The sequence below is a fragment of the Dermatophagoides pteronyssinus genome, unplaced genomic scaffold (genome assembly GCF_027571235.1).
Source record: "Dermatophagoides pteronyssinus isolate colony J.1.1.1.1 unplaced genomic scaffold, Derpt_VIB-CSIC_2022.12 sq0008, whole genome shotgun sequence".
Classification (NCBI taxonomy): domain Eukaryota; kingdom Metazoa; phylum Arthropoda; class Arachnida; order Sarcoptiformes; family Pyroglyphidae; genus Dermatophagoides; species Dermatophagoides pteronyssinus.
This window is the reverse complement of record NW_027461532.1, coordinates 2,496,487-2,502,500: the sequence shown is the minus strand read 5'-3', so window position 1 is coordinate 2,502,500 and position 6,014 is coordinate 2,496,487. Positions and strand designations below refer to the sequence as shown.

At 42.1% G+C, this 6,014-nt stretch overlaps 3 non-coding genes across 3 annotated transcripts in view; all 3 read right to left on the bottom strand.

Annotated features, from left to right (window-relative positions):
* The window catches only part of LOC142645267 (large subunit ribosomal RNA), a 3,733-nt gene extending 2,629 nt beyond the window's left edge, over window positions 1-1,104 (bottom strand). The window contains exon 1 of the ribosomal RNA XR_012846414.1: window positions 1-1,104. This exon is cut by the window's left edge and continues 2,629 nt beyond it. This is a non-coding gene — a ribosomal RNA (large subunit ribosomal RNA).
* A 224-nt stretch (window positions 1,105-1,328) lies between these two features.
* LOC113793715 (5.8S ribosomal RNA) lies at window positions 1,329-1,481 on the bottom strand. The gene has a single exon (XR_003474834.1). It is a non-coding gene; the product is annotated as a 5.8S ribosomal RNA (ribosomal RNA).
* A 475-nt stretch (window positions 1,482-1,956) lies between these two features.
* On the bottom strand, window positions 1,957-3,771 carry LOC113790636 (small subunit ribosomal RNA). Its single transcript, XR_012846413.1, has one exon. It is a non-coding gene; the product is annotated as a small subunit ribosomal RNA (ribosomal RNA).
* Window positions 3,772-6,014: the final 2,243 nt, after the last annotated feature.

Here is a 6,014-nt window from a genome sequence, read left to right as displayed (position 1 = left end):
ACGTCAGAATCGCTACAGACCTCCACCAGAGTTTCCTCTGGCTTCGTCTTGCCCAGGCATAGTTCACCATCTTTCGGGTACCATCGTATACGCTCCAGCTTCGCTTGATCGCCAAAAAACGAAGTAAGCGAGCTACTACTGCGACCGAAGCCTCGTAGTTTTACTTTCATTTCGCCTCTCGGGCCTAAACAAGACCGAGCGACTCGCGTATATGATAGGCTCCTTGGTCCGTGTTTCAAGACGGGTCAGATGGACACCGACCTACTCACGCCACAGTTCTGTCACATTTAGCAAGCAACCATTAGCCAACATCGTTGAAGCGGCTTTTCGCATCCAAAGACACGCAAAGAACGCCTCGAAACATCGACTAACAGCCACAGGCAAACGTAACCTGACTCCAATCGGAGAAATTTTATCGACCAGTAAATTCGGCGACGGTTCCGGCTCGAGACTATAACGCCGCCAAATCAAAGACTTGACGGGCACCTTTCTCTCACCCTGTCCTACAGCCGTCCCAATCATCTGGTCGAACGTGGCTTAGCATCCTCGGCGCGAAATGCACCAAAGCTTGCAGCTGAAAAACACAGGAACAACCTCCGAAAAGATCCTTTTCCTGTATCGCTAGCCGCCGGCATTGATTGAATCGACCGAGGCGCATACTTCGTGGTTCCATCTGTTTGCCTCCCAGTGGTTTCACGTGCTATTTAACTCTCTCTTCAAAGTGCTTTGCAACTTTCCCTCACGGTACTTGTTTGCTATCGGTCTCGCTGTGATATTTAGTCTTGGATGGAGTTTACCACCGACTTTAAGCTGCACTCTCAAGCAACCTGACTCTAGAATGCATTGGCCTGCATGTATCAGCCGAGTGTCTCTATGGGCCTAGCACCCGCTCTGGATGTCCCTGTCAAAGGAACTTGAAACATACGGCAACACATGATGCGCCAACACATTAACGCCGCATCTCTTGAACGCCTAAACGTCAAGACTTGGCGCTGGACTAATCCCCTTTCACTCGCCGTTACTCAGGGAATCCCATTTGGTTTCTTTTCCACCGCTTAATTATATGCTTAAATTCAGCGGGTATTCTCGCTTGATCTGAGGTCGAAATTAGACGATTGGTACACATTGATTTGTCAACCATTTTGATTGGTTATACAAGGCACACATTCAAGGTGTTTAGCTGGAAACGCTAAATACCTCTTGTGAGTGAATGTGCAACAAAGCCTTCTTCACCACAAAAGTCAGCATATCAAATGTTTGGAAATGATCCGACGACGTTTGCACGACGAAACAGATCTATCCCATTTTGTTTGGTCATAATTTGATAACGACGCTCAGACAAACGAAGCCATCGGCTATCCAATGGCTGCAATGTGCGTTCGAATGTCGAGTGATCGGAGTGTCCTGCATTTCACACCGATTAACGCAGCTAGCTGCGTTCTTCCTCGACCAGCGAGCCGAGTGATCCACCACTGGCAGTAGTTATTTTTGTTTTTTGCAATTCTTTGCAGAATCACAATTTGCTTTGTATCAATGTTTCTGGCTTAATGTTTTTCAGAAATGAAAAAGAAAATACCTCGAACCTGTGGCTCCGGCATCCGTTCGATGACGAATCCAGTATTTAAACCTAGCGGCACTTGTTTCAAGAACAAAGCGACACACTACATCCACATCTGTCCCGAGGACAAACAGGAACTGTAGGCTAGGCACCAACAGGCATCAAGGAGAATCGCCAACAAAGTTAACATGATTCGGTCCAGCTCCTAAATTAAGAAATTCTCCCATTGTTTTCTTCCTTGTCGCCCAACATGAAAACCAGGATACAATTTCAGAGCTTTCAATAACCTAATCAACGTCAACAATTGCCAGTCGATCCATTTGTGATAACGGGCAACTATTCGTTCGAATTGATAATCGAATGTTTCTTTTAAGCAAATAAATGCTCAAGAAAACCGATAATGATCCTTCCGCAGGTTCACCTACGGAAACCTTGTTACGACTTTTACTTCCTCTAGATGTTCAAGTTTGGTCATCTTCCCGGCCGAACATGGCCACCACGAGGATAGCTACGTTGGCCAGTCCAAAGACCTCACTAAAACATCCAATCGGTAGTAGCGACGGGCGGTGTGTACAAAGGGCAGGGACGTAATCAACACAAGCTGATGACTTGTGCTTACTGGGAATTCCTCGTTCATGGACAATAATTACAATCCCCAATCCCAATCACGAAAAAGTTTCACTCGGTTTCCCGCTCCTTTCGGAGTAGGTAGACACATGCACGCTGATTTTTTCAGTGTAGCGCGCGTGCGGCCCCGGACATCTAAGGGCATCACAGACCTGTTATTGCTCTTTTTCATACGGCTGAAACGCCGTTTGTCCCTCTAAGAAGCGATCGGATAACCGAAGGTATCCAACACTATTTAGTAGGCTAGAGTCTCGTTCGTTATCGGAATTAACCAGACAAATCGCTCCACCAACTAAGAACGGCCATGCACCACCACCCACTGAATCAAGAAAGAGCTCTTAATCTGTCAATCCTTCCAGTGTCCGGACCGGGTGAGTTTTCCCGTGTTGAGTCAAATTAAGCCGCAGGCTCCACTCCTGGTGGTGCCCTTCCGTCAATTCCTTTAAGTTTCAGCTTTGCAACCATACTTCCCCTGGAACCGAAAAACTTTGGTTTCCCGGAAGCCGCCAGCCGAGTCATACAATAAACTCTGGCTGATTGCTGGTTGGCATCGTTTATGGTTAGAACTAGGGCGGTATCTGATCGCCTTCGAACCTCTAACTTTCGTTCTTGATTAATGAAAACGTTCTTGACAAATGCTTTCGCTTTAGTTAGTCATGCGGCGGTCCAAGAATTTCACCTCTATCGCCGCAGTACTAATGTCCCCGTCCGTCCCTCTTAATCATTACCTCGATTCCGAAGACCAACAGAACAGAACCAAGGTCCTATTCCATTATTCCATGCAACAGTATTCAGGCGATAATGCCTGCTTTGAGCACTCTAATTTTTTCAAAGTAAACGTATCGATCGCCTACGACACTCAACTAAGAACACCGTAGGACAATGCGATAATCTGCTCAGTATGACAGTAACCACCATCAGGTGGACCGCCATACATGAGCTGAGATCCAACTACGAGCTTTTTAACCACAACAACTTTAATATACGCTATTGGAGCTGGAATTACCGCGGCTGCTGGCACCAGACTTGCCCTCCAATTGATCCTCGTTAAAGGATTTAAACTGTACTCATTCCAATTACGAGAACGCATAAGCGAAGCCCGTATTGTTATTTTTCGTCACTACCTCCTCGTTCTGAGAGTGGGTAATTTGCGCGCCTGCTGCCTTCCTTGGATGTGGTAGCCGTCTCTCAGGCTCCCTCTCCGGAATCGAACCCTGATTCCCCGTTACCCGTTACAACCATGGTAGGCATATAACCTACCATCGAAAGTTGATAAGGCAGACACTCGAAGGATATGCCGCCGGCACGAGGCCATGCGGTCAGCTGCAGTTATCCAGAGTCACCACCGTAAGGTGTTGCCACCTTTGGTCTTGGTCTAATAAATGCGCTCCACCACGAGGATGAAGCTTTTCGGCATGTATTAGCTCTAGAATTACCACAGTTATCCATGTAATTGGTCAACATCCAATGAATCATAACTGATTTAATGAGCCATTCGCGGTTTCACCTTAATACGGTATGTACTTAGACATGCATGGCTTAATCTTTGAGACAAGCATATGACTACTGGCAGGATCAACCAGGTAGCAGCAGAAGTTATAGGAAATCCGCATTCAACAATCAAGTCGAAATTTGGAAACCAAACTCTGCTTGTGCCACCAAACCGAATACACGATTAGGCAACACGGCCTGCTGACCAATACAAACACATCACTGCTTAGGTGGAAAGCTACGTATTAGTCAAACATGCCTGAATCGTACTGAGTACGATTAAAACCCGAAATCTTACGATTAACAGGCCTTTTCGTCGATCTCCTTCAGCTTATTGCGATGAACATTTGACTGTTCCACCGTAAATTTGCACATTTAAGCACAAAAGATGAAAACAAGCCAAATTCTGGATCCATCCAGAACGACCATGTAACCACGAATCCATAGCGAACCATCGAGCAGCTCCAAGTTGACGGGAATCAGCAGTCGTTGGCATTTCAGTCCATGTCTTCATGTTAGGCTTATCGCTAAGCAAAACAAGAAGGGGAGACCCAGAAATGCGTTGGCTATTTGAGTTCCTAGACCATGCGAGGCTAATCATTCATGGACATCGAAACTCAAACGCCAAACTTAAGCACGAGATCGAAATCTCTCGCTTAAGCTAAGCGCTATAAAGCGCTTTTTTCATGATTTTGTGGCGAGATACCATAATTTTGCTGTTAATGCATACTATATGGTCGGGCAAGCGCTTATTTTTTAAAAAACAAGCGCCTTTCCAGGCCAATTTAGCTCGATTGAAGCTGTGCACTGAAGCAGCGCTGCAACGCTAACAACCTTACATAAATCGACTATCACTATTCGTCGATTTCTCGACGATTGTCTTGCCACATAATATAGAAACTTCGACTAGTGATAAATTGTTATGGATAATGATCATTTGCAATTGTTGTCGATCATTGGATAAATTTACGTAGTCGAGGTAAATATTGGAAAAAAATTCGAAAGAAGTAGCACGATCCGATTCTACGTAGAAGATAATTGAAGAAAAAAACCATGGTAACAATCTTTGAAATGGATATTGCAGACGATCAAATACAATACAACCATCAAGTTGATATACAAGTTTTTATACAAGGCAATGCAAAGCGCTATATGCTATTTGGCTTCAAAAAGCCGATCGTCAAGGACATATCGAGGTATCACAACAACATCACTATCATCAACTTATTCCCGCTGTGTGTGTGTAATGGTATTTCGAATGATAAAGTCGTTGATTGTAAATGTAAATGATATGATGGCAATGGCAATGGCAAAATAGCAATTTTTAAAAAAATGTACAAGTTTTATCGAACTTATAAAAAAATCGAATATCGAACATTTTAAAAATATAAAAATTTTCATTGTAAAAAATTGGATTACAAAAATCATTTTCAGATTGTAATTCTTATCGAATTACAAAGCTTTCGACTTATGCGATACTCAATGCGACAATTATGAATCAAACAAAAAAGAGAAATTCCTTTTTACCTATAAAAAATGAAGAATTTCCAGATTTTACCAGACAAAATATTTGGAGAAAGAATTTTGCAAAGAATTTTGTTGTTTTTGATTTCCAATGTGATTCCACGATGCGAGAATGGTATCAATTCAATATGGATTTAATTCTGCATTCTGCACAAAGTATTGTTATTCGAAGCTTATCGAGCCTCTCTAAAATCGAATCAAAACAATTTAATGAATAAGGCATTAATGTGACAGCAAACGGCCATTCTTAATTTACATGAACAGGGCAAAATTGATATGCTGCCAAGGAACTATCGAAATGTTTATTATTCAAGAAGATCAGAAGAAACGATCAAATTTTGTTTGCTCAAAAGAGTAATCGTTCAAGTAAAAGTCAAATTCACAACGTCATCAAATCTTTTAAGAAAAACCGAATACCAACACGAAAAAGTCAAATTCATCACTGATATTATATTGAAACCAATGCTCATCAATCATTGGCACAAAAAGGAACAGATTCACAGATTCGTTATAGCGACTAAAATTTTAATTACAAAATTTCAAGAAAATCCAATTTTGGGGATTAAAATACATCACAGCAAATGCTTTGTTTGACACTTTCCTTAATGTTGTGTTTCTGATGAATATAAAATATATTTCTTTTGAAATTAAACAATTTGTTGACCATTTTTTTTGTGTTTTTGTTACTTTTTAACACTAATATAATGATTTAAATGAAAACAAAAAAGAAGTTATAAGTTTTAGTCATCAACCCAACCTAACCTAACTGAACTATTCAATCATAATCATCAACCTAACCTAACCTAACTGAACT